General features: G+C 39.1%; 1 long non-coding RNA gene across 1 annotated transcript; it reads left to right on the plus strand.

The window, feature by feature from the left end:
* Positions 1-22,395: 22,395 nt before the first annotated feature.
* On the plus strand, positions 22,396-27,289 carry LOC125934891 (uncharacterized). Its single transcript, XR_007461572.1, has 2 exons — positions 22,396-22,528; positions 27,134-27,289. It is a non-coding gene; the product is annotated as an uncharacterized LOC125934891 (long non-coding RNA).
* The last annotated feature ends 320 nt before the right edge of the window (positions 27,290-27,609 follow it).

The following is a 27,609-nucleotide window of genomic DNA, read 5'->3' on the forward strand; positions in this document are numbered from 1 at the left end:
TACAATGCTGTTTTAGTTACTCATTGCTGCTTAACAAACCACCTTAAAACTCAGTGGTTTAAAACAACAACCATCTTACCACAGTCACGATTTTGTGGGTCTAGAAAGTGCACAGCAGAGGCAGATGGTCTCTGCTCCACAATGTCTGTAGCTGCAGACTAGGTAACACAGGGAGCTGGGAATAAGTGGGATGACCCAACTCTGGACATATGTTGGGGCCTAGATTCTGGCTGTTAGTTAATCTTTTTGGTTCTTTTCCAAACAGTATGTAATGGAGCTGGAATGCCCAAGATAATTCCTGGGTTAAGATGGCTAGAAGAGCTGGTGCTGGCCAAGTCTCCCTCTCCTCCCATTCTGTCTGTCTGTCTCTCTCTCTCTCTCAACCCTCCTCCCTCCCTCCCTCTCTCTCTCCTCACGTAGCCTCTCCATATGGCTACCTTGGACTTATTCAAAGCAAGACAGTCTCTGGATACTTGAATTTCTTACATGGCAGCTGGAGCAAAAGCAAAAGCTATCAGATGTCTTCAAGATTAGACCCAGAGCATGCGATGCCACTTCTGCTACATGCTATTGATCAACCAGTATCAAGGGCCAACTCAGACTGAAGAAAAGGGAGAGAAATACCAAGCCTCTCAATGGAAGGGTGGCAAAGAATTTGCAGCCATTTTCAATCCACCACAGACTCAGTTTCCTCATCTGTGCAATAAAGGCAACAAATCCTATTTCATATGACTGTTCTGAAGATTAGATAAAATGTTTGCAAAATATTTGATACTTACATGGCATTTTTTTTAACGTTTATTTATTTTTGAGACAGAGAGAGACAGAGCATGAACAGGGGAGGGGCAGAGAGAGAGGGAGAAACAGAATCTGAAACAGGCTCCAGGCTCTGAGCGGTCAGCACAGAGCCCGACGTGGGGCTCGAACTCACGGACCGTGAGATCATGACCTGAGCCGAAGTCGGACGCTTAACTGACCGAGCCACCCAGGCACCCCTACGTGGCATTTTAAATGGTAGCCTCCATTCCTGAGAAAGTGTGAACAAGAGAACATGTAAAATTCCCATGTTCAGATCTTGGTCTTACTGATATGAAAGGAATAACAGGACAAAACTTTCCAGAGATGTCAACATATGGTTGACAAGACAATTCAAGAAAGAATATAATGTAAATAAATGTCCCTATTCTATGGTTCTCTGTTCATTTGTTCTTGTTATTATTAGCCTTGTATTGTTTTCATGGCTCAGATAAATCTAATATCCATTTCTTATGGTAGAACAGGCCATCATTATGGTGGAACTGTACTACCTATCTGTGTGGGGGGGAGGGGGCGGGGGGGAGGGGAATGACAAATGTCCTAGCGGTAGGAGAAGATGCTTAGAGAAAATTCTTCTTGTTGAAAATGGCCTGTATATGCCACACTTTCTTCTACAGACACACAAAGGACAAAGAGAAGAACTGAACTCCTGCAGAGATAGACCATTCCCTGGGCGGTGAACATGGCACTGTAGACCAGACAACAGAGTCTTAGGTCAGAGAACTTGAGTTGAAATCCCAGCGCTGAAACTTTCTACATAAGACAAGTTCCTTACCTCTCTGCACCTCTGCTTCCTTAACAGAGGGCTTTATGGAATGTGGTATGGCACATGGGAGATACTCAAAGGCCCTTCTTTTAGGACCTTGCTGGGTCAAGGGTCACAATTACTCAGTGTCCCAGATTTTGCATCCACTCGTCACTTTAAACTTCCTGTTCCCTTAAATACATACATAACAAAAGCACACATGACCTTAATTTTGGATTAGAGAGTTAACTAACTTATCCTGGAAAACAACTTGAGAAATTTGAGCCTCCATAAGGGAAGAAGCCTCCAGGAACCAAGGACCCTGTGAGGAAGCAGGGAGCTTTCCTGTTGCTACAAAAAGCCTGTCCAGAAATGCCTCTCCTGAACTGTACATTCAGATTCCTGCCTCTCCCAGGTGACAGGACAATCTCACGAGAAGTTGATGTCTACTTCTCCCTCTTCATTGCCTCAAAATATTCTCATCTGGCTTTTATCCCCATGAATCCATCAGAACAGCACTCTCTAATGCCACCAATGACACACATGTCCACAAAAACAATAGACGTTTTTGTCCTCATCCCACTTGACCCTGTGCAGCATTTGACACTGTCGACTTTTCCTTCCTTTTGAAACACTCTTTCCTTGGCTTTAAGTGACATAAAATACATTTGTTTTTCTTCATACCAACTGTTCTAACTCAATCTCTCTTCACAGATTTATCATCCTCTACCTGACAATTAAATTCTGGAGCTCCTTGGTCCTGTGTCTTCTCCTCTTTCACTCCATACTCCACGTCTCCTGGCATTCTTTTTTTTTTTTTTTTTTTTTGAGAGAGAGATAAAGAGGGGCGGGGTGGTGGTGCAGAGAGACAGAGGAAGACAGAGGATCCAAAGCATGCTCTGCGCTGACACAAGGGCTCAATGCAGGGCAGGAACTCACGAACCGCAAGATCATGACCTAAGCCAAAGTCAGATGCTTAATCGAGTGAGCCACTCAGGCACCCCTCTCCTGGCACTCTTATCCATGACTCTTCTGCAATGGTGGACTAATCACACAAAAATGTATTCCAGACCCCTCCAATGGACAATGGCTGCTAGGGGTCTCAAAGACACTATAAACCCAAAATTTCCAAAGGAGGATCAAATCCATGATCCTCCCCCACAAAGCATGGTTTTCCTCCATTTATCATTTCCCCATTTATGAAGTCACCATCTAATACAGTTTCTCAAGCCAGAAAACAAAGTCACCCTTGGAAGACGTTGTTCCTTCTTTGCTATCTTATCAAATTTATCTCCCACTTTTTTAGTCTATCAGGGTGCCTGGGTGGCTCAGTTGGTTAAGTGGCTGACTTCGGCTCAGGTCATGATCCCACAGTCCATGATTTCGAGCCCAGCATTGGGCTCTGTGCTGGTAGCTTGGAGCCTGAAGCCTGCTTCAGATTCTGTGTCTCCTTCTATCTCTCTGCCCCTCCCCCCTCTCAAAAGTAAATAAACATAAATATATATATTTATACATAAATGTAAATATTCATATATAATATTGATACATAAATATAAATTTATACATAAATTTATACATAATATACCTTTATACATAATAAATTTATACATAATAAATGTATACATAAATTTATACATAAATATATAAATATATATTTATACATATTTTTTTTAGTCTATCAACTTTTATCTGTATCAACCTCTTACTGAGCCTAATATAGTAAACTGGTAGCTATTATACCTCAATCAGTATTTTTAACTGGTAACAATAAACAAGTAAATATTAAATGTAGTGGATGGTAACTAGTACTTTTTCTAATGAAATAGGCTCTTCTAGCCAAAATAGAAAAGAAAATATAAAAGCACATCACTCATAAAGAAGGCAGGTCTTCTCTTGACACTTTAATTTCGTGTATGTTATACACACTGGGTCATGAAGTAATATGTACTAAGAAATGTATTAAGAAATTAACAAAGGGGGCACCTGGGTGGCTCAGTTGTTTAAGTGTCCAACTCTTGATCTCAGCTCAGGTCATGATCTCATGGTTTGTGGGATCAAGCCCCGCATCTGTGCTATCAGCAAGGAGCCTGCCTGGGATTCTGTCTCTCCCTCTCTCTCTGCCCTCCCCCACTCACGCTCTCTCTCTCTCAAAATAAATAAAATAAATAAAAATAATAAATAAATAAAATAAATAAATACAAATTTAAAAAAAAAAGAAAAGAAATTAACAAAGGACCATCTGCAAAAAAAAAAAAAAAAAAAAAAAAAATGTCTGACAGCCACTGACAATCTTTTCTGGCCATCCTGTAAAATATTATCTACAAAGGCAACCAGAGTGATTCTTTCAATACATAGATCTGATGTCATTTGTCACAGTGTCTCCTACCAACAGCCACCAAGGAAGGTCACCTCTCCAGCCCCAACCCAGTCTGGAACACATTCACCCTCTTTTTCTGTGCTCCTGATTTCCATATTCCTTCCTATCATAGGAAAATTTTATAGGCTGTTCCCTTTGCCTGTTTCCTTCCCTTAATTGCCTAGTTAGCACCTACAATGCATCTTGCTTTACACACTAGAACACATTTGTATTTTTACTTGTTTTATGAAACGTGGTTAATTTTTATCTTCTCCATTAAACTAAAAGGTCAATGAAGGCAAGGACTATATTTTTATTCATCATTATATCACCAGCACCTATCTCATTCCTTGGCACTAATAGGGGCTTCGTTAATATCAGTTAGATAAATCTGAATGTGAATCCCAGGTCTGACACTTATTAGTTATGGAAGCTCAAGGTTTTATCCTTACTGAGCTTCAGTTTCTTAAATCTGTAAAATAGGAGTGATAACACCTCTCTGGGTTACTGAGACAAATATATCTAAAGTACCTTGCATGTAATAACATTTAAATTATTTTTTGATGAATGAATACACAATGTAGTTTCCCAAAGGATCCAGTTTTCCTAGTACTAAGATAATCAGTCTCAGTATTCTCCAGTTTCTATCTCTGATTTTAACCTATCTCTTCAACTTTTGCTCATTCGGCTGAGTTTTTTCCGTGTTCCTTTTAAATAGGGCAGCCAAATCCAACAGACCCATTTGCTTGGCTAGCTCAACAGCCCAAACTTTTACAAACTTCATAACCAACACAACACAATTTAACACTTATTTGATCTTTACTTATATCATTTTTCCTCCTCAGACCATATGTTCTGGAGAGCAAGGTCCAGAGACTCCATTCTGTACATATTTTACAATTTTCCTAGCAGGGAGATGAAAGGCAGCCTGGTATTTTATAAAAAGCACAAGGTTTGGACTGAAATGACCCCTTCATTTTAGCCACTTGTTAACTGGGTGACCCTCAGCTAATCTCTTAAACCTCTCTAAGCCAGTGATTCCCAAACACGGCTGTACACTGGAATCACCTGTCATTTTTGCTAATATTTTTTAAAAATACTAATGCCTGGATTCTATCCCCAGGCATTCTGATGTAATAGGTATGGGTTGCTGCCTTGGCCCTGGGATTCTTGAAAGCCCTCCAAGGGATTCTACAGTTAAGTTGGAAGCCATTGCTCCAAACAACAAATTCCCTCGTCTATAAAACAGTGGTGAAAATAGTCGCAGTTATAAACAGCTAATGAAATACTTGAACAAGATCACAAATAGTACAGGGTTTGGCACACCGAACATGATTAGACAATAAGAGTTAACACTACTAGTTGGTGATGGTGGAGGTAGTGATACACAGTCCTGAGGGATAAAATGATGATGATGCATGAGGACTCGCACAGCCTACCCGGCTACGGAGCTGACTTTAAATGTCAGCCTGATTTCTATTTCTATACATCTGGAACTTTTCTGGACTTGTAGAAAGCACCTTACTGCGGAGTCATGTTTAACTTGGGCTTACCTGCAAGTGACATGGACACCTACCTTTGTTACATCATGTAGCAAAGGTACAACACACCCTGTATCTAATAACTAACGAAGACAACTTTTGCAGAGCCTTCAAATTTTACAGGGCTAACTTAAACACGTGAGGATAAAATTTTGATATCAAGTTGCATCTGAGCCTTGGAAACTATTTTGGGTCAGCTACACAGCAGAAGTTTGGGCCTGGCAGAAAGCCGTAAAACTGAGCCAAAAATAAACCAAGGACCATTATAAAAATGTTGTAAGTGCCAAATGCATGAGATGTTAAAATTACAACATAATGGAGTAAAAATTTATAAAAGAGGCTTTCCAATGGTGGCACTAAGTGTCCCAACCCGGAGGAAGAAAGTTCAGGGGGAGAAATATGGAGAGTTGAACCTATCCCTGGAAATTACCCTTTCAGACAGCGATGAATGCCCCCCATCCAAGGCTATTTACAATTTACTACCCACCAGGAATCAAGAGCATTGATTTTTTTTTCCCCCTCTGTTGGAGAGTACAGGCTGGATAGCCAGAGTACAAGGAAGAGTTTTCATAAAAATTAATTGGGCTACTCAGCTTTTCACTGTATTCAGCAAATGCTGCTCGATTTGCCCTTCTCCTGGCCTGGACATGCTCTTCCTGCTCTTCTCTCAATATCTAGCCATTCCACAATGCACTCGGGTGCATCTATTCGTTATTTATGGCCTTATTTTCCTGAGCTCCAGAAAAGGTGGTGATTTATTTCTGGTGCAGTCCCGTGGTAGAGGCTTTCAGGAAGGGCGGCAGCAAGCTCTGGGCTTCTTGTTGCCTGCTCTGCCCGCCTGCCAGTCTCTGCCCAGTCCATTCCCACCCTCCTTTTCCTCAATTAAGAACTGCTACCAATTGCACATGGACAGATTTATGCATGGCTGGGGACCAGCCAGTCTCCCACTGATTGTCTAAAAGAAGAGTATGTTCTGTGTCAAAAATCCTTTGCACGGAGTCCAACTGTTTTCTTGGAAATAGCTTCTTTGACCCAGGCCCATAATTTTTTTTAGGTTCGAATTTTATGGGCCTGATGCACAGTCTGTCAACATTTTCTTTGTGAGACTTATTCAGGGTACAGCATATTTCTGAAGTGTGCAAAGGTTTGGGGATATTTCTATCATCCGGTGCCAAGAGAATGTCCTAGAAAAGAAGAGAGTGGGAAAGGCAGAGAAGCAGGCTTAATGACCACTTACTAAGGGATTTCTGAACACCAAGACAGAAAGGATATTCTATCAACATTTCTGAAGTAGCTAGATATTAAAACAGCAGATTCAATTATGCTAACCTGCTCAGTGAAGCCACTAGGACTACTGAGATCCAGAGAATGGCTTAATTATCCCAGAGTCATGCCATTTCTTACCCCTGGCTGAAAAGATCAAATGGAGAAAGGGTCAGCAATGTTGTTGTGCCTCAGACCACAACCTCAATTTCCCTAAAGATTTGCCCTTCTCACATAGTTATGATATACCTTTGGGTAAGCTAACAATAGGGCAGGCAGTGGGCTTCAGATGGATAAAGGCTATCTCGATCTATTCACACAACTTGGAATGTAGAGTCTTGAGGCTCATGTGATACCTCTTAAGCAGAAATTCAAATGAAGTGATTTGCTCTCTGAAAATGGGATTTTGATGATCATGGATAGGAAACAAAATATGAAAAACATAAGGGATGCTCAAATTTTCCTTCCTTAAACCATACTGAGTGTTTCATCGATGTCTAATATTTAAGAAAAACTCAGGGTGTCTGGGTGGCTCAGTCGGTTAAGCACCAGACTTTGACTCAGGTCATGATCTCGTGGTTCGTGGGTTCAAGACCTGCGTCGGGCTCTGTGCTGACAGCTCAGAGCCTGGAGCCTGCTTGTGATTCTGTGTCTCCCTCTCTCTCTGCCCCTCCTCCACTCGTGCTCTCTCTCTCGCTCTCGCTCTCTCTCTCAAAAATAAATAAACATTTTTTTAAAATTATAAAAAAAAAAAAAGAAAAGTTCAAACATGTCACCCAAGCCCCAATCTCCTTGATGTTACCAGCAGAGACCCAAGAGTCTATGAAATGAAATGGTGAGGGAGAGGAGTTTTTCCTTCCATGTCCCATCCCCTCTCCACTTTCCTTCTTCCCACTGTTGGACCTACCTTCTAGTGTTACTACAAGATTTAAATGGTGATGAAGTGATGGGGAAAGGATAAGCTCCCCTGCAAGCGTAAGGAATTATTCGCTTTATGACTACCTTTGACACTTCATTCTCATTCTTCTTTTCATGTCGCCTACCCTACTGTACCCTAACTGGGGTGCTGAGATTGGTTCCTGGCCTTCTGTGCCTTCCCTGAGATGCCCCAGTCTTTCCCTCTCCAGGCCCTTCCTGACCCCGATGCTACTTCATCAAAGCACGTCACTCCCAACTACTGGTTTTAAGTTGTTGGAATCAGAGTAACTTCATTAAGATCAGAGGCGTGTGTATGCTTTGTATATATGCGTGTGTTTATGCATGTATGAGAACATAACATTCTGTTGTTTGAATATGCAATAACACTTTAGTTTCAAATTCCACATGTAAAGAGTTGGACTCACCACTCCACCCTAACAGCAAGTAAAAGACTGAAGAGAAAGAAAAATCTATCACTCTTCTTGGATCCATAAGAAAGGGGAAGACACAGGGCAAACCACTGCCCTCAAGAGTGGACAAACAGGTGAAAACAGTGCCAGAACCTAATCTAGATGGTTTAAATATAGTAACTCATTTAATTTCTCAGACATAACAAAACGAGTATTATTATCCCCAATTTGGAGATGGGGAAACTGAGACACAGAGGGATTCCAGTAACTCGCCTGTAGTAACACAACTAGTTAAGTGGATGAGTCAGGTTTAGAAATCACACAGTCTAGCTCCAGAGCCTACATCTTACCTGTTATATACTTGACTACCTCTCTAGAGTCTATGACAATTTCCAAGCTAGTACACAAAGCATTGAGGATACATGTGGAGACACTTCAAACCACACCATTTAGCAGATGCACATTATGCAATACTGACTTCGGTATGCTTCAGCTTGAGTATACAGGCAGTTCTTTTTGGTCACTTTTGGTACTTTGAACTACAGAATCCATTGTCAAATAGGGGGCATAAACCTCTTAAACGGTATCTCAAAATGAGGTATTGCTCACCTGGTGGGGTTAAACGATTCACATAACCCTGAGAGCAGGAGCAGCAGTAGTAGTACCACGATAAACAGAAATACTACCACTAACAATCATAACAATAGTAATTAGTCATAATAGCACCATGTTGATCAATTATTTACCAAGCATCATGCCTAACGTTTTCATATTCGTTATATTCTTCAATCCTCACCAAACCCTCCAAAGCAGGCATTATTATCCTCATTTAACAGCTGAATTAAGACCTAGAAAGAGGCTTAATAAATTCTCGAAGGTCACAGACTAGTAAGAAGATGAGATTTGAGCCCAGGTCTTAGCCCAAGGCTGCAAGACATTCTGTTGCCAAGTCAACCTTCTGACAAGTTTGCATACAAGTAAAATAAAGGGAGTTGAGTTCCAACATGCCATCTAGCTCCACAGTGAAAGAAATGAATACCACTGAAGAGAGAAAAGGGTATCTCATTAGAAAAGGAAGTAGAAATGGGATGATTTATTAGACAAAGATAAAATTAAAGATAATCCAGTTTCATAGAGAGGTTTTAAAGCATTTCTGTCCACAGAACCTCATCCCTAGACACACAGGTACTAAGAAGCCAAGGTGACAAAAGGCCAGAACAGTCAGACCCTAAATCAGAGAACAGATTCTGAGAGTTGGATATAAAGGAAAAGCATGGGTTTGGAAGTTAATATTTACCAAATACTTGGGATCTGTATCAATATTTACACAAAATTTCTTCTTTAAGTAAGTTTATTTTGATAAAACAGATGACTAAGAGTAAAGAAAAATATTGTGTAAAATATATTTAAAATAACATACAGATATAGCAGAAAACATAAAGCCATTACAATGCAACTGAATTTATATAAGAACACTGCTTGTCTACAACGCACTCTGATACACATGAAATGTAAGGCTCTCCAAGCTTCAATTCCCCTCATCTATAAAATATGAGAATGAAGCCGGACATTCTTAAATACCTCTCACAACTCTGTTGCAGCTTCACTTTTAAAAGCTGTTCATGAACAAATTTTAAAAGTACAGCACTATAATGAGCAGTCTCTTAGCTATCAAAGTATGGTACAGTTTTAAGAAATTAAAATCTTTTGAAAATCTTTTAAATTTAACTTGAACATAAATGTAACTAATCTATATGACTTCTCCAAATGAGATTATTCCAAAAGAAAAAAAAAATACCTAATATTTCCTTATACCCTTCATTAATTTAAGTTATGCTAGGCTATTTCAGAATTAGCCAACAGATCATATTTAGATGAAAAATTATATGACCTACTTTATTGAGTACCTCTAATTCTTAATGGTTACCTCTCTGTCTGAAGTAGTTTAGAAAAATGATTCTGAATTTCCCTCTCAATCCCGTGTTAAATTCACAAAACTAATTTCAAAAGTGAATGATGCAGAGACTTCCAATTTTTAATTGGCAAAAACAAGATGTCTCTACCCTCTATTCTTCTTTGAAATTACCAAAAACACCAAGGCATTTGAGAGGCAGAAAGGTAAACCTCAACTTGGATGAAACCTGGATACATCTATAATTGAGAATCAAACTATATGAGAAAGAGTTCCCAAATTTTGTGACTATCAGACAGGAGCACGGAACAGTGCTGTGCACTGAGAGGTCACAGACCCAAAGCAGGAGGTGTCCTCAACGGTAGAAGCCACAGGACAAGACATGTAGTGATGGTGAGAACTTCCCTGGACCATTTTTAGCAGTGAGAAATAACGAGAGAGGCCAAGATAGAAAAAGAAACACATAGACTTGCCATCATTCCTTCAAATAATATGTTGCTAATACAGGAGAGAGAAGGGATACTGAAGTTTGGGATAATGTTAAAACTCTGTCAGCCTCAGAGATGAAAGAGTCAACTAGCTGACACTCAAAACCTTAAATCACAAGGAGTTTCACTGTGACTGTGTACCAGCAAGGCCTTCTGCTAGTTCAGAATACTGACAACACAAACCACCTCCAAATATCTGGCTCTTCTTTCAAATATTGGAATGATATAAAGGAAGTGGAAAAAAAAATCTAGTCAAAGATACTATAGTAAAAGACAAAAGAAGTGGAAAAAACAATGGCAAAAAAAAAAAAAAGAACATCATAAAAAATACTACAGTGAAGCAGGGAAATATCAAACACATATCTAAGATTTCAGAGAATTAAATAAATGTCATTTTAAAACAAGAGCACAAAAAAAAGATACGAACATTCAACGGGGTGGAAATGGGGAGACATAAGAAAAGAGATTAAATTTGAAGCATCCAGTGCTTAGGGAGGAAGTGAAGAGAAAAATGAAATGATCACAGAAATTAAAGCTAGTATGGAAACATCAAAAAGAACACAGTAGAAAACATAGGACTGAGATAAAGGGAATAAAATTAATATGAATAAAGAGTTTTATAGGATTAAAGAGGAAACAAAACATTCAGGTATAAAACAAACAAAAATCCTAAATTCAAATAATTTTTGTTCCTGAAAAAAGAGAATCAGGTGAAGAAAAGAAGAAAAAAATCAGAGATATGATTCAAGATAGCTATCCTGAATAAAATCAGATTTAAAACTACAGATTGTAAGTTTATACCGCATCCCATGAAGCAAAGAATCAGACACATAAACATCTCTCTAGATGTTAACTTCAGGAAAGTCATTAAATCTAAAGTTAAAGAAATAGTTTTTTTAATAAGAAGTAACAAGTGGTGATGAGGATGTGAAGAAAAGAACCCTCATGTAGTGTTGCTGGGAATGAAAACTGGTGTAGCCACTGTGGAAAACAGTATAGAGGTTCCTCAAAAAATTAAAAATAGAGGGACACCTGGGTGGCTCAGTCGGTTAAGCGTCCGACTTTGGCGCAGGTCATGATCTTGTGGTTTGAGTTCGAGCCCCGTGTCTGGCTCTGTGCTGACAGCTTGGAGCCTGGAGACTGGAGCCTGCTTTGTATTCGGTGTCTCTCTGCCTCTCCCATGCTCATGCTCTGTCTCTCAATAATAAATAAACATTAAAAAAAAATTTTTAATAAAAAAAATTTTTTTAATTAAAAAAAAATTAAAAATAGAACTACGCTATGATCCAGCAATCACACTACTGGGTATTTACACTACTGGATAAAACAAAACCACTCATTTGAAAATATACATGCACCCCTATGTTTATTTCAGGATTATTTTACAACAGCCAAGATATGGAAGAAACTCAAGTATCCATCAATAGATGAATGGATAAAGAATATGTAGTATGTGGACACACACGCGCGCGCACACACACACACACACACACACACACACACTGGTATAAAAAAAGCATAAAAAAAGAATGAAATCTTACCATTTGCAAGAACATGGATGGACCTAGTGTGTATTATGCCAAGTGAAGTAAGTCAGACAAAGACAAATACCATATGACTTCACTTATATGTGGAATCTAAAAAACCAACCAACCAAACAGACTCTTAAATACAGAAAACAAACCCACGGTTACCATAAGAGAGGTGGGTGGGGAGATGGGTGAAATAGATGAAGGGGATTAAGGGATACAAACTTCCAGTTACAAAATAAGTAAGTCACAGAGGTGAAAAGTACAGACAAGAATATTGTAATAACACTGTATGGTGACAGATGGTAACTACACTTACTGTGGCAAGCACTGAATAATGTATAGAATTGTCAGATCACTATGTTGTACATCTGAAACTAATTTAACATTATATGCCAACTATACCACACTAATAAATAAAAATAAATAAAATTTAAAAAATGAAACCTGCCTTTTTTGGTCAAAAAAGAAAAGAAATAGTTCTCTGAGTAGTCATTCAATAATATCAACCATGAAACAGCCAATATTCTGTCATTTTAACCCATAAAAAATGTCAATTATTGGCAAAATTAGACTGTATTAAACTGATGAATCCAGTAACAGAATTATAAGTGTATTGAAAAGTTTAAAGTAAAACACTTCCTAGGAAAACAGAAAAAGATAATACAATCAGCTAAAATCAAAGGGGGAAAGAAGAAGAAAGGTATAGAAAAACATCTCAGGAAAAGTTGTTTTTCACTGCTCACACTAGTGAGGATTAAAAACATTATTATAACACTAAGAGTAATTATGATATAAAGAAAAATAATATAAAACTTCCAAATTATCATCCAATGAATATATACCAAGCAAAGAACAAACAGACCAGAAAATAAATGAGAAACAAAAATCAAAGAAAACTTTAACATTTTATAACATATAATGCCATAAGAAATTCAAAAAATTTTCATTAATAATTATAAATGGAATAATCACATATATTCAAGATATACTCAGTTGCTCATAATAAGACAAAACCCAATTACAAGCATTATACAAGACTCACCCCTAAAACACAGTGATTCCAAACTGATAAAAGCAAAGCTAGAAAATGAAAACAGAAAGAAAGAGACAGGTGGCAAAAAGAAGAAAGAGAAGAAAGAAAAGGAGAGGGGAGGAGGGAGGGAGGAGATGAGGAAGGAAAAGAAGAGGCTATGATGTCAATATTTTTAAAAATGGACTTAAAACATTAAATTAAATTAAAAATGGATTCACAGCATTATAAAGTTTCTCATTGTACAGGTTACAATACATAAAGGTCTGCCAGGTACAATAACGACACAAAGTGACACAGTGTTGTTCAAACTCCTAAGTAAGGGATTGATAAGACTGAAGCACAGGGAGGCAGCAGCATGGGTTTTGGATCTCTCAGAATCCACACATAAAAGGAAAGGAACTAGATTACAAACCAAACACTCAAGGGCAACAATTAAAACAAATGATGAACACCAAAATATAAATGGGTAGGGACAAACCACCAATAGCCACAAAATCTGTCCAAGCAAAAGGCATCTGAAGACCTGAGAACAGAAGAACGCCAGAACAGCCCACAAGTATTCACTGTAAAGTGAGCTGCTCAGTCTGGGAAGAGCAGGTAAAACTGAGAAGAGTTTTGCTCAAGCACTTGACAGGCGGTACAAAGGCCGCGTGAGGTCTTCAAGTGCTGGGAAGCAGAGTTTAGCTCCCGCCACCACCCTCCCTTAAGGGGCTGTGGGGAGAGACATGGTGACTCACTTCCCAAGAACAGAATAGGGAAAGGGGGAAATGTGCAATGGAGACACCTGGTAGACACTACCTTAACCAAATGGTAAAGATCCACATTCCTAGTGATGTTATAGGAATATCATAAATGCCTTGATAAAATATGACAAGAAAGGCATTTCTCCTTATGTTCTTCTTTCCAAAATCCCGTAACTACCACCTAATCATGGGGAAAACATGAGACAAAACCAGATTGGGAAAGAGTCTACAGGATATCTCAGTACTCCTCAAGACTGAGAAGATCATGAGAAACAAGGAAAAACTGAGAAGTTGTCAGAGACCAGAGGAGACTAGAGAGACAGGATAATCATATGCAATGTAGCACTCGGTATTGGGTCCTGGAACAGAAAGAGGGCATTAATGGAAAAACTGGTGAAATCCAAATAAAGTCAGCTATTTAATTAGTAGTAATGTGCCAGTGTGGATTTCTTAGTTTTGGCAAATATAGCATAGAAGGGTAAGATGTTAACAATGGGATCTAGTGAGTATAGGGTATGCAAGGTCTCTGCACTCTCTCTGCCACTTCTCTGTAAATGTAAATTTTTAAATTAAAAGTTTACTTTTTTAAACCCAGTAAATACCTACTTTAAAAAAAAAAAGTAAAAAAGGGACAAAAAAAGAAAGCAACAGTCTTGTTAATTTATATTTTTTCAAGAAAACCATTTATTTTGTTAGGCTTTCAAATTAATTTTCACAGAACTTGATGTGGGTATTCATTTATTCTATAATATTTCTAGCAAACACAAAAGTATAAAAATTTTAGAATAAACTCCCATATACTCATCCCCCCCCACCAGCTATTTTCATCATTTTTGCCAGTCTTGCTTCATTTAATACTTTTTAAAAAATCAACACAGAAGGAAGAAATAATCCAGCTGAAAACAGCAACCAATGACTTAGATATCAGAAAAAGAAAGGTACTACTACTAATTACATTCAAGATTTGGTTCTTTGAACAAACAAACAAAATACATAAACCAGTAACTGGTCTATTTTTTTAAGGTAAAAAACACAAAGTGACAAAAAAAAACATGAAAAGATAGTTCGAGAAAAAGGAAATAAAAAAATGACTTTCAAATGTTTGAAAGATATTAAATATCATTAATAATAAAAGAAATACAAATAAAAACTGTAGCAAGATTCCATGGTTTAGCTCTCATATTGGCAAAGATCAAAACACTCAGTAACATCCAGTATGGGCAAAAGGAGTGAGAAAACAGGCATCCCACGTAGAGTAGACAAAGTGTAAACTGGCACATTCTTAATGAAAGATGGTTTGACAACATTTTTCCAAATTAAAACATTCACATAAAATGCTTGACCCAGCAATTCCACTTCCAAGAAGTTATGCAACAAATACACTTACAAATGTACACAAAGATGCATGCACAAAAATTTATTTAAAGCATTCTCCCAAAAAGGTCATATTTGCATATTAGAAGGAATCCAAACATTCAATAACAGAAGATTATGTTCTAAATTATTATAGTATATCAAAATAGTGAAATATTATAGCACCACTGAAAAGACCAAGGCAGCTCTATCTAGAATATTACAAAACAGCCTCCAAAATATAATAATGAGTTTAAAAGCAGAGTTTGGAACAGTTCATACAGCACAGTAAATCTTGTGTATAAAATGAGGGACAAAGGAATCCCATGTCATTTCATGGAACTAGCAGAGTTGTACATGTCTGCTCTTGTTAGCAGCTGAATAGATTTTACTGTGCACAGATATCCCTTTGTACCTGAGCATGAATTTCTTCATGCTTTGGTAAATCCCTCCTCTCTTCTGCCTTCCTTTTTGAAGGAATCTAGTACCTAATGTAATAATCATCTTCTTCATTCACCATGACTAGATATGTTCCTCATCCTATCACCAATAACTGCACGGTTGGTTGCAGGCGTGTGCTAAGTGTATGATAAGAGGTTTTCTGAGTGTCGCCCAAGACTAGGAAGGAGATAGACACTATTATTATAACAAAGTTTAGGAGGTATCCTAGTGGTACATAAATCTTCAGAGTGCAAGATACCTGACTGCTGTTATTATCAGATATCCACTGCCAAGCCAGACCCCATGAAGGCTTCTTCCATCCCTCTAACTGTTCCCTACTCTCCCAGCAAAACCAGAGAAAAGAGGGGGAAAAAAAGAATAAAAAGGAGAATCTCTCTGTTCCACACATGATCAAAAGATCAACTGTCAGACCATAATGAATTTTTTTCACGGATTCTCCTACCAGTCAAAAGCACCAGCCCTCCACCTCCATTGCTAGGCCCTGCCCTCAGGCTCCAACCATAGTTAAGTAAAGACCTAGACTCTGGAGGCCACCCAGATGACAGATATGACACTATTTGGATATGCAAGCTCTGATGTCATCCCTGGCTGCTCTTGTTAGGAGAAGACTGAAGACACTACAGAGTAAAGGAAGAGAAAGAGGACCCAGGGAGGACATCCAAGCGGGATACTCTCCACCAGAATCAGAGGTATCCCAAAGCCACTTACTCATCCCCATCAGTGCTCATGACAAAGAAACTACTGTTCTAGTCTCTGGTGGCGCTCTTGCAGTATGTACCATCAGAGTTTATCTGATTTGACACAGTACTGATATTTTTGCTTGTGTGGTGGTGGTATTGAACATTTTACCATTCTTCCTTTGCCTCTAGGGGATAATTTACTAAGCCAAGAGATCTATGATCAGAAGGAGATAATTCTTTTCAACTTTAAATTGGCCCAACCACCTCTCCCACGGTTTCTAGAGCCAATCAGGGTGAGCAAGGAAATGGGTTACTCTGAAATTACCTGAAGTGCCAAAGGTAAGTAATGACCTTCCTAATTTAGGGAATTACATTGGCTTCTGTGACTTCTGTGAGGAAACAGAAGTCCTTACAAAGGGTCAAGATGAAGTCACCTGAAGACTTTTCTCACATCTGAACCAAGAAAACCAGAGTCTTGGTTCCTCCTTTTAACTGTTCAAATTATAGTAACACCTCCTCAATTTGGAATATTCTATTTTTTTAATTTTTTTAACATTTATTTATTTTTGAGAGACAGAGAGAGAGCGCGCATGAGTGAGGTAGGGGCAGAGAGAGAGGAAGACACAAAATCTGAAGCAGGCTCCAGGCTCTGAGCTGTCAGCACAGAGCCCAACATGGGACTTGAACCCACAAACTAACTGTGAGATCATGACCTGAGCTGAAGTCAGACGCATAACCAACTGAGCCATCCAGGCGCCCCTTGGAAAATTTTAATTTCAACATCCGTAATGATTTAAATACACAAGACTAATCTTTGCCCTTTTTATTACATACCAAGTAGAAGAAAAATAAACTATCAAGTATCACTTACTAAAGAAAGTCATCTGTTCCCAATCATTCTTACAATTTTTGTGTTCATATGCATACAGATAATACCCTAATTACAACTGTTACATATATAATCACTAAAACAGATCCAAGAGAACCTTTACTTGACAAACTTTAGTATGTATTTGCACCAAGAACGACATACTTTAAAACATGTAAGTACATGTGCATATGCAAGATTAAAAATGTTTTTATTAATTTAGACTGTCTTTCCTCATTTCTTTTTTTTTAAGTTTATTTATTTATTTTGAGAGGAGACAGAGACAGCATGAGTGGGGGACAAGCAGAGAGAGAAGGAGAGACAGAGAATCCCAAGCAGGCTTCACATTGCTAGCACAGAGCCCAACGGGGGGCTCAAACTCACAAAACTGTGAGATCATGACCTGAGCAAAAATCAAGAGTCCAGCACTTAACCAACTGAGCCACCTAGGCCCCCCTCATTCCTTTTTTTTTTTTAAGTTTTTAAAAATTTGTTTATTTTGAGAGAGAGAGACTGCGAGTGGGAGAAAGATAGAGAGAGATAGAGGGAAAGAGAATCCCAAGGAGGCTCCTCACTGTCAGTGAGGAGCCCAGCGTGGGGCCTGAACTCACCAACTGTGAGATCATGACCCGAGGCGATTGGATGCTTAACTGACTGAGCCAGCCGGGTGCCCTTGTCTTTCCTCATTTCTTATTATTCCAAACAAGCAAAGGTATCCTACACATAATATTTCTGCTGATTTTATGCCTTTCTCATCCACAAGTCATTGAGGCTGAACAAAACATTTAAGAGAAAGACTGGAATCTGAAAAGTAAGTGAGGTACCATGGCTTCCAAAATATTTGTAAAACTATTAATGTTTCTTGAGCAAATTTCTTAATATCTGTGAAAAAGTGTATGCATCAAGGGCAGGATGGGGATAAGGGCAAGAGAACTAGATGTTCATCCTGATTCTCTAAAATGATATGTTTTCAATAATTACAACTATAAAAATATAGAAGAGGGGGCAGAATGAAATAGAATTTCCCTTCATTAATCCATTCAACAAATGCATGTGGCAGGCATTATTATCAGGCCTGGGAACAAAAGGGTGAATAAAAGGGTCCCTGCCCACTGGGACCTTCTGTTCTAGTGGAAGACAACATTCTGCATGATTAAACGGGAAGAAAATGAAGCAGGGTAAGGAGAAAGAGGTAGAAGGAATATGCTCTCTAGACAGGGTGGTCAGTAAAGGCTTCACTAATAAAGTGGCATTTGCACAGAAACCTGAGTGCAGTGAAGGAGTAAACAATGAAAATATCTTCAAAGAGTACCCCAGGCTGAGAAAATAACAAGTCCAAAGGCTCTCAGAAAGGCCAGATCTAATAGGGCTTGATAGACTACTGTAAGGACTTTCTATTTCATTCCAACCAACTTTATGTTTTAAAAGAATCATTCTAGCTTCTATGCAGTGACCAATCTATAAGTCACAAGTGGAAAAGAGAGTCTAGTAGAAGCTGTCGGCACAGTGCATGCCAGAGACTATAGCCACGTGGACTAGAGTGGTAGCAGTGGAGAAGATGATAGATAGTCACTACATGGTTTTAAGGTAAAAACAACAGATTTCCTGACACAATGGACGTGAAGTACAAAGGTGGGGAAAAGAGCCAGGAATGACCCCTCAGTTTGTGGCCTGAGCAAAAGCAGAAGGACCACTTACTGAAATGGGAATACTAGAGTCACAAAAGATTGGGGTATGGAACTCAAGATTTCAGTTTTACACTCTTTAAGGAAGAGTTGCAATCCACTGTCCAAGAGAAGTTGCCCACAGAGGCAGACAGACATGAGATGGAAAGTCAAAGAGAAAATCTGGACTGCAGATACAAATTTGAGAATCATTACCTTATAAATGGTACTTACAGGTATGGACTAGATGTAATCACATCTAATGGTACAGAGAGAAGAGGAAAGAAATGGACAGGCTGAACCCTTGGACACACTGACATGTAGAAGTCTGGAAGATGAAGGGTAACTCACAAGAGAGACTGAAAAACAGGGGATAATCAAGAGAAAAGAAAGTGGTGTCCCTGGAAACCAGATGAAGAAAGTGCTTCAAGGAGGAAGTGAACAATGGTGTCAAATACTCTAAGAGGACAGTGAGATGAAGATTGAGAATTAACTACTGGATCTGGTTGATGAGGGAGCATAAGGCAAGTTGACAGGCCACAAACACCCCCCAGCCCCAGGTGGGATGTATGTGATACTCCTGGGCACTCCTGGCTGCCCAAAAACAAAGGAAAGGGGAAAAACAAAGGGTTAACTGATAGAGATCATAATCCAGCATCACCCCTCCATAGTGATGTGGGAAACAAAGGCAGAAGGAAATGGCAGATAGAACTAAATGTCCTTATAATCTGCAGCCCATTGACAAATACCTGAGGCTGGCCATGTAAAACGTTTCTCCAAGGAGCTCCCTGAGGTCTTAAGCTACTGCTTTACTAGAGGGAAAACAACCTTAGCTTGACACTAGCTAGGCCTCCAGTGTCCTGTGAGTCTTCTTTAGCACATGAAAATCTCACTGGAATCTTCCCCTGGACTTTACCTCTCCCCAGTTCCATAGCATATAACCAGTCTCTCCTCATGGTCCCATGGCAGCTCTTCCTGCCCAGGGGTCCTGTCCACATGCTTCAATAAAACCACCTTGTTACACCAAAGATGTCTTCAAGAATTCTTTCTTGGCGATCAGCTCTGGACCCCACAAACCCCACTGTCACCCCAAAAACTTCATCACTGGCAATACACGGTTGACAAGTGACTTAACCAGAAGGATTACAGTAGAGCAATGGAGAGGAAAACCTGATCTGAATGGATCAGAGAGGGCACACGTGCACACGCACATGCACACGCGCACACACACACACACACACACACACACACTCCCATCCCTGCTTACAGGCTCCTTCTCCCTGATGTTAGAACCTAATCCAACATATAGGGTCATTAACTGCAGTGGAAAACTTTACATAGCTACATTTTTATTTGACACTTTGGAATACGTTCTTAATAAAGGGTGTCAGACGATAAAGAGACTCAAGGCAACTAGGAAATAACTGTTTATATAGAGGATGATGTTTCCACTAAAAATAACTGCTCCATTCAGTATGGCATGAAGATGACCTCAAAGACCTAGTGTCATTACTCTGTTGACTTTGCTAATAAGGGTAAACAAATTTTTTTTGACAGGCAGAAGCCACAGAAACCTCCTTCTTTAGTCACCAAAGAGAGAGACAAGCTGTGTAGGCTGGAGTAAGCTTGGACCTGCCTAAACATGGACGTGATGTATTCACTGCTCTGTGTCTAACAAGAGCCAACAAAATAGAAAAGGACACATAAGTGGACTCTCCTGTTGTTACCAAATGGGCTGTTTAATGTGCTGTCCTTTACATAGGGTTTCTGAGCTCCACAAAGGGTGCACACATTGCCTTTCAGCATTGAGGATAAAAGAATAAAAAATATAATTCATCACTTTACCAAGAGGGATAAGTACTGTTTCAATTAATGTGCTAATCTCTAATGAAGACAGCAGCCATTAGTTAAACAAGCAAACCATTAGGGTAGGAACAGAAATGCCAGTACATTCACAGGTCTACTGATGGCTGCTAGATATTAGTCACAACCTACAAATCCTTAAAAGAGATGAGTAAAGTGTAGTCTATTTCTAAGACTGAAAACTCTACTACTGTTAAATGAAACAGGAATGAACTGGGCCTATTAGCATGGCTGGATCTCAAAAGCATAATGCTGAAGGGAGAGGAGAAATGCTCAGAATATAATTTGATACCATTTATGTACATTTCAGAAAGCACTCACAAAATAATATTCCATATTGGTTACAGATATGGAGAGAGATATAATGACACATATTAAACTACGGATGGTGGTTGCCTTTGGTGGTGTTGGGAAAGGAAATGAGCTGGAAATGATGATGTAATCATAACTGTTAATAGGATATTAACAGTTAATTCTGGGTGATAGGAATAATGGGTATTTGTTATGTTCTCTTTTATACTTTACTTTTTTAATCAAAAAAATTAATAAAATAACATACTGAGAACCTACATCATGAAGTTCTCTGGGTAGGAAGGGATTGTGCAGACCTGTAAACCATATGAAGAGAGGGTCCATTAGTGGCCGCCACATCATCTGTCACATGGATTTGCCTGTGCATTGCTCTTAGGTCCCTCTGTGCCTTGACTACTGCCATGCAGTCTAGCTATCATTTCACAATTCACTTTTCCTGGGATGATGTGGTCAGAGAGTTCACAACAGAGTAAGATTTTAACTGTAAAGAACTACTGATGGTCCAAGGAGTTTACAGATCTCAGCCCAGGCTATCTTTCAGGAGCAGCTTCTCAGCCAATCACTTAACAACTCATCAGAACGCATCCAGCCACACCAGGGAACAGACCACTCTGACTCCTCATTAAACAAGGTTTGCAGGGAAGTCCAGGAAACTTAGCAAGGTGAAGACTTTTTAGCAGAACCCAGCAGCAGTCAATGAGTAAAAGCTAAGTAGCAGAGAAACAGCAAAGCTTGTGGATAAATCAGATTCAGGAAGAAGAGTAAAGTATCAATTATGTTAAAATCCAAATTATCATTTTGGTGAGTGCAATTTGGCATCCAGATGGACCACACTAAACAATTCAATTCTATTCAATTATTTAAATATCATTTTGCAAATCACTTACTCGGCAAGTAGAGCTGTTTAAAATCTAATGTTTTAGAGGAACCACATTACAGTTTTGCTCCCATAAAGGAAGACTTTCAGTAGTCTTTACATCATTTACAGTAGATAACTCTAAAGTTTCAATACGCTGCATGTTCCAGCAAGGATGAAGGGAACTAATATTCACTGTGCTCCTTATATGTACCAGGCCCAGGGCTACAATGTTTTACCCATGTTACCTCAATTCATCCTCACAACCATGTAAGATCAATATCATCTAGAGATGATATTCTAAAGATTTATTCTAGAATCTACAGTTCCTAGAGACGAAAAAACTAGGCTTTGACTGTTGAAGTAATTTGCTTAAGGTCAGATGGTTGGGAGGTGGCAGATCCAGACTCAAAGCCTTTCTTCTAGAGATAGCTCATTTAAAATAATAATAAAGTAATATAGATTTTAGTAGGAAACATTATATGTAGTCATCACTGTAAATGAAAATTCTGTGATACATCTGAAGAGGTTCTATGAGAGAACCTGCAAGAAACAGAAATTCTTTGGCTGATAAGCCCCTGACCCCCAATATTGTGTGGACTATGGAAACCTCCCTGAGATTCAGTAATCCATGATTAAACTTTAATGAACACATGAATCCCCTGGGGATCTTGTTAAAAGGCAGATTCAGATTCAGCAGGTCTAGGATGGAGGTAAGATTGTGTAGGTCTAACAAACTCCCCATGATAATGATCTTGTTGGTCCATAGAACACAGTTTGAGTAACAAGGATCTCATCTTACAAAATTATTTTTTTTGAAGACCTTAGGTTTATATCTTGCAGAACATACCGTAAAGGATGATTTATCTACAAAAGGCACTTCTCTCAACATCCCTAAACTACAGATCTGTTATTTCACACAATATCTACCTAAATTCTGTGGTCTCTTTTTCAATACATTGCATACACTGATTTCTCAGTTAAACATAAAGCATAAGGAATAAGCTAGTTTCAAGATGGACTTTTTACCAGTGACCATTAGTATATTTTGCCTCATGTAACAAAGAAACTGGTTAAAAATAGCAGAACATACTGAACAATTCTAAGCATTTTTAATAAAATATGTCTCTATGGGGGTGGCTGGGTGGCTCAGTTAAGTGTCCAACTCTTGATTTCGGCTCAGGTCATGATCTCATGGTTCATGGGTTCAAGTCCAGCATCGGGCTTTGTGCTGGTGGCACAGAGCCTGCTTGGTATCCTCTCTCTCCCTCCCTCTCTGCCCCTCCCTTGCTCATGCTCTCTCTCTCTCTTCTCTCTAAAAATAATTTTTTTAAAAAAAACCACTATTTTAAACAGCAAGAAAATACAGTCACTTGTTTTTTTAATTTACACCTGAGCAATCTGTTGCAAATTTTAGATCCATGCCATCCTGCAATTTAAAAAAAGAATGGCTGTCATTCATATCCATACAGGGAATATAATCCTCTCCCACACAGGGAATATAATATAATTCCCTCCCATACAGGGAATATTATAAAGAACATAAACATATTGGTCAATTATAATAAGGTAGAAGTATTAACCTTAATTAAACCAAATATCATAGTTTTTGGCTAACAAGTCTCTGCCATGAGATGGATAATGATAAACAATTCTGCTCCTTGGGCTCACTCATTTGATTAACTGGAGTGTATTATGTGGCTAAGGTAATCCTGATCTATCAGAATGCCTGTCTCATCAAATTTTTAATGTTTACTTTATAGAATTCAAAAATCTTACTCTCAAAATCTTTCCAGAATAGTGAATGTTGTGTTTTCCCACAAAATAATCCACTGCCTCAATTTTGTTGACTACTCAGCTCTCTCTAGATAGAGACAGAGACAGAGACAGAGACAGAGATAGAGATTGGTACATAATCACACCTTTGAGGCCAATGTGTTTGGAGGAAGCCAACTCCACCCCTAGCCAGTCAGCCCTAAGCCAGGCAGAGTATCCTTTTCCCTGGGCAGAGTAATTGGTTCAGGGATGGACTCCTCATCCAACTGGAATCAATACAACATGGGAAAAGGTTTGTTGTCACAATCCAGGAAAGAAGCTTCCTGACTCCTCAGAGGAATGATTCTGAAGCAACCCTCTGCCTGCTCCTGGCAAGTATTAATGAAGCCACATTTTAACCACAAGGGGGAGCCAACCTTTATGATGAAGCTGGCACCAAGGCAGGGAGCAAAAAATAGAAACAAACCACAGGTTGTCCCATAGGAACTACCCTTCATACACTCTTTCGATCTTCTACGCAACCAATATTCCTCTAATTGATCTATGAAGACATTCTGAAAGCCCCCTTCAAATGCCTTGCTTTAGTTCAAAAGTACACTCTGCCACATTTCCCCTGGCACCATAGTCCAATATATCTGTCAAAGAAGGAAATGAGGTTACTGTAATGATGACCCAAACACTTCCTCTTCTTGGAACTCCAGGAAATAAAATAAAGCTCATAATTCAATAGTTTGCAGAATCTCTCTTCCTCTTTTTGAAAAGTGGAATGGCAAAATGGCATTCTCCCATATCTGATCTTCCAGCATACCTCATGGTTGCCAGGATTACTCAACAGTCTCATTTACCAGTTTTTCTTAAACTTCTTGAAATAGAATTTAAAGAAAAACATGCGTTTATAGCAAGGGGGTGCTTAGCTCTCTTTACAATCTTGTTGCCCATTTTAGCTTTTTCTTCCCCTTTGACCACAATTTTAATTAAGGAAGGATTGTCATCATTTTCTCTCCTGTGTTACATTTGATAGAAGCGTATTTGTCTCAAAAAAGAAATCCAGAGGTAGCTAGACCATGGTAGGTGTGGCCACTTCATAGTCACCAAGGACTTGGGTTTCTTTTCTTTTACAGCTCAGCAAACTTTAGCAGGTACCTCACAGTCCAAACTAATTTAAAGCATCAACCTTTTTATCCATATTCCAAGCAGCACAAAGGAGAAAGGGAAAAAAGGAAACAGAAGAATATGTCCCTTTCTGTAAAGGACTGCACTGATTGATTTACGCTAGATTATGCTATGGCTACAAACTCCAAAATAGGGGCCTACAATATTTTTTCTCACTCTCTCTACTCTTCAGATTCATCTCTTACCACTCAAACTCAATCCCCACGTGTGCCTATACCTCCTCTATTCTGACTCAACCTCCCACCCCTCCATGACTCCTTAATACCTTGCATTATGCCCTCTGGAACCCAAAGTCTCCTATGCTGGTGACCTCCTCTCTGGAAGTTGTCTTCACCTTCTTGCTGCAGCTGGAGCCTTCACACACCACTTAAACAGCAGCCCTTTCAGGGCGCCTGGGTGGCTCATTCTGTTAAGCATCTGACTCTTGATTTTGGCTCAGGTCATGATCTCACTGAGTTCAAGGCCCACACTGGGCTCTGTAGTGATGGTGCTGAGCCTGCTTGAGATTCTGCCTCCTCGCTCTCTGTCCCTCTCCTGCCTGCTCTCTGTCTCTCTCAAAGTAAATAACTATTAAAAAAAAAAAAAGGGGCGCCTGGGTGGCGCAGTCGGTTAAGTGTCCGACTTCAGCCAGGTCACGATCTCATGGTCCGTGAGTTCGAGCCCCGCGTCAGGCTCTGGGCTGATGGCTCAGAGCCTGGAGCCTGTTTCCGATTCTGTGTCTCCCTCTCTCTCTGTCCCTCCCCCGTTCATGCTCTGTCTCTCTCTGTCCCAAAAATCAATAAACGTTGAAAAAAAAATTAAAAAAAAAAAAAAAAAAAAAGAGCAGCCCTCTGAAGCAGTGGCTATTTTTGTTCTCATACCCAATATTTAACAAGGCTTAAAAGATAGGCCAGGTTCTCCCCCTTGCTCCTTATCTCTATTTTCAAACAACTGTTTTCCTAAATCTCTAAAACTCTCCAGTGACAAGGAAACGTGTGTTATCAGATTAGATTACCACATTAACTTGCTCTTGTTGCAGTAATCTACCTTTCACTACCTCCCATACTAATGTCCTAGACCTTGTTGTTACCAACCGTCCTGTCTCCAAAATCTCAATTTCAAGAATTTTATTTAGATCACCATTTCCTATTGTGCTTGCTCATCCCTCCAACAATCCTGCCTGTAATTCTTTAACCATATTGGGACCTCCCACTGAGTGCTCCTACATTTCACTGTCTACTACATACTCTTATTTGCCTCCTCACCCTGGATTCCGCAATCCAATATTATAATGTTTCCCTTGCATGTGTCTGTTATGTTCTTGTATCTCTCTCCTTCTGTCTTACACACTCAGAAACATCCCAGTCTGACCTGGTTCCTGCATCCAAGCAGTGGAACATGGCAGGAGGCAACACTAATGGCTCACCATTCACTGTGTGTGCAAATCTGAAGTGGAGCCTAACACTATCAGATAAGCCTTATTCAACATTTTGTGACACAATTCACTCTCCTCCTCTTCTTGAGGTCTATCTCATAATTTCTCCTGATTCTGCAAACCTCCCAATAATTTGCTTTTTTTTTTTTTTTTTTTTACTAAGAAAATAGAAGCAAAGCAAAAGGTTAACTACTGTGACAAACCACCCCAAAATTTCATTGAAAAGACTATGAGAGCTCTGGGGTCTAAGCAAACAGTAGAAACACAGGTGGGGAAAGTATAGAAAATAAGACAGCATCAGCAACAGACTTCTTTATATCTATGTTAAAGGCCAGCACTGATTTGCTGACTGGGACACCCCCCCACCGCCATCTGCTCCCCGACCAGGGTCAAAGACCCTGGGCATACAGCAATTAATACTCACCCCAGGTCATGTATTCTAGACTCCAGCCTTGGTGCCACTGACCTTATGGCTGCACAAACCTTCCAAATGTGGAGAAGGACCAACTAAATCAAAGGCATGAAACTGCAGAAACATAATTTTCCTTATAAAATGACACAATCAGCTTTTATGCTTTATTTCTTATTACGTATGCAAATGAATGGAGAAGTGGGAGTGGTTTAACTTCTGTAAATCTACTTGAACTCCTCTGGGGGAAGATGTAAATAAGTAGAGCTACACGTTCACTGTAAAGATACATACATGCTATTATCATCATTAGTAATAATTTAATTTTGCTAGCTAATTGTTACATTTTGGTGCATTCACATGAAGGCAAATTTTGTCTTCCTGCTATCTCTGCCATTAAAACAAAAGAATAATGCTATCTTAGATGATAAGAATAATGACTACACCTGTCAAAATAGATTTATATCTTGAGTCTCATTCAGCCTCTGCAGCATGTTTTGCCAGGATTATTCATTTGTTCTTTTTTCTTTTCTTTTCTTCTTTTAGGGAAGAAGACAGGAAGCAGATTTCCACCTCTACTCTTGAGCCTCCCTCTTAAATGATGCTTGGGGCAACAACCCTCCAAAATTAGGTACCATTCAGTACCAATCCCTTTGGTAACCACTGTAATAACATTAACATGATGAACTAATGAGATATTAATGTGGTTGTAATAGACACTTCCATAGGAGTTCTCTTGTAATTGAGTAGGTTAATAATCTGCCTTAATCTGTGCTTGGCAAATGTAATGTATGATGAATAGGGAAAGGCAGAATTTTGATCACTTTCAGCTTATAAGGTGTTTACTCTTTCAAAACAGAAAAACAAATACCTGTTTTTAAAAGCAGGTGCATGAGTGAACACTGGAAAAAACAGCCCAGAGTGTCATAACCCATATTCCTGGAGGCATCTCAGTGCATTTTATACATTTCACTTTCTAAACAGCAATAGATGCGGGGAATTGATACTTAAGATCCTTATTT

This window comes from Panthera uncia, chromosome D4 (assembly GCF_023721935.1).
Source record: "Panthera uncia isolate 11264 chromosome D4, Puncia_PCG_1.0, whole genome shotgun sequence".
Lineage (NCBI taxonomy): Eukaryota > Metazoa > Chordata > Mammalia > Carnivora > Felidae > Panthera > Panthera uncia.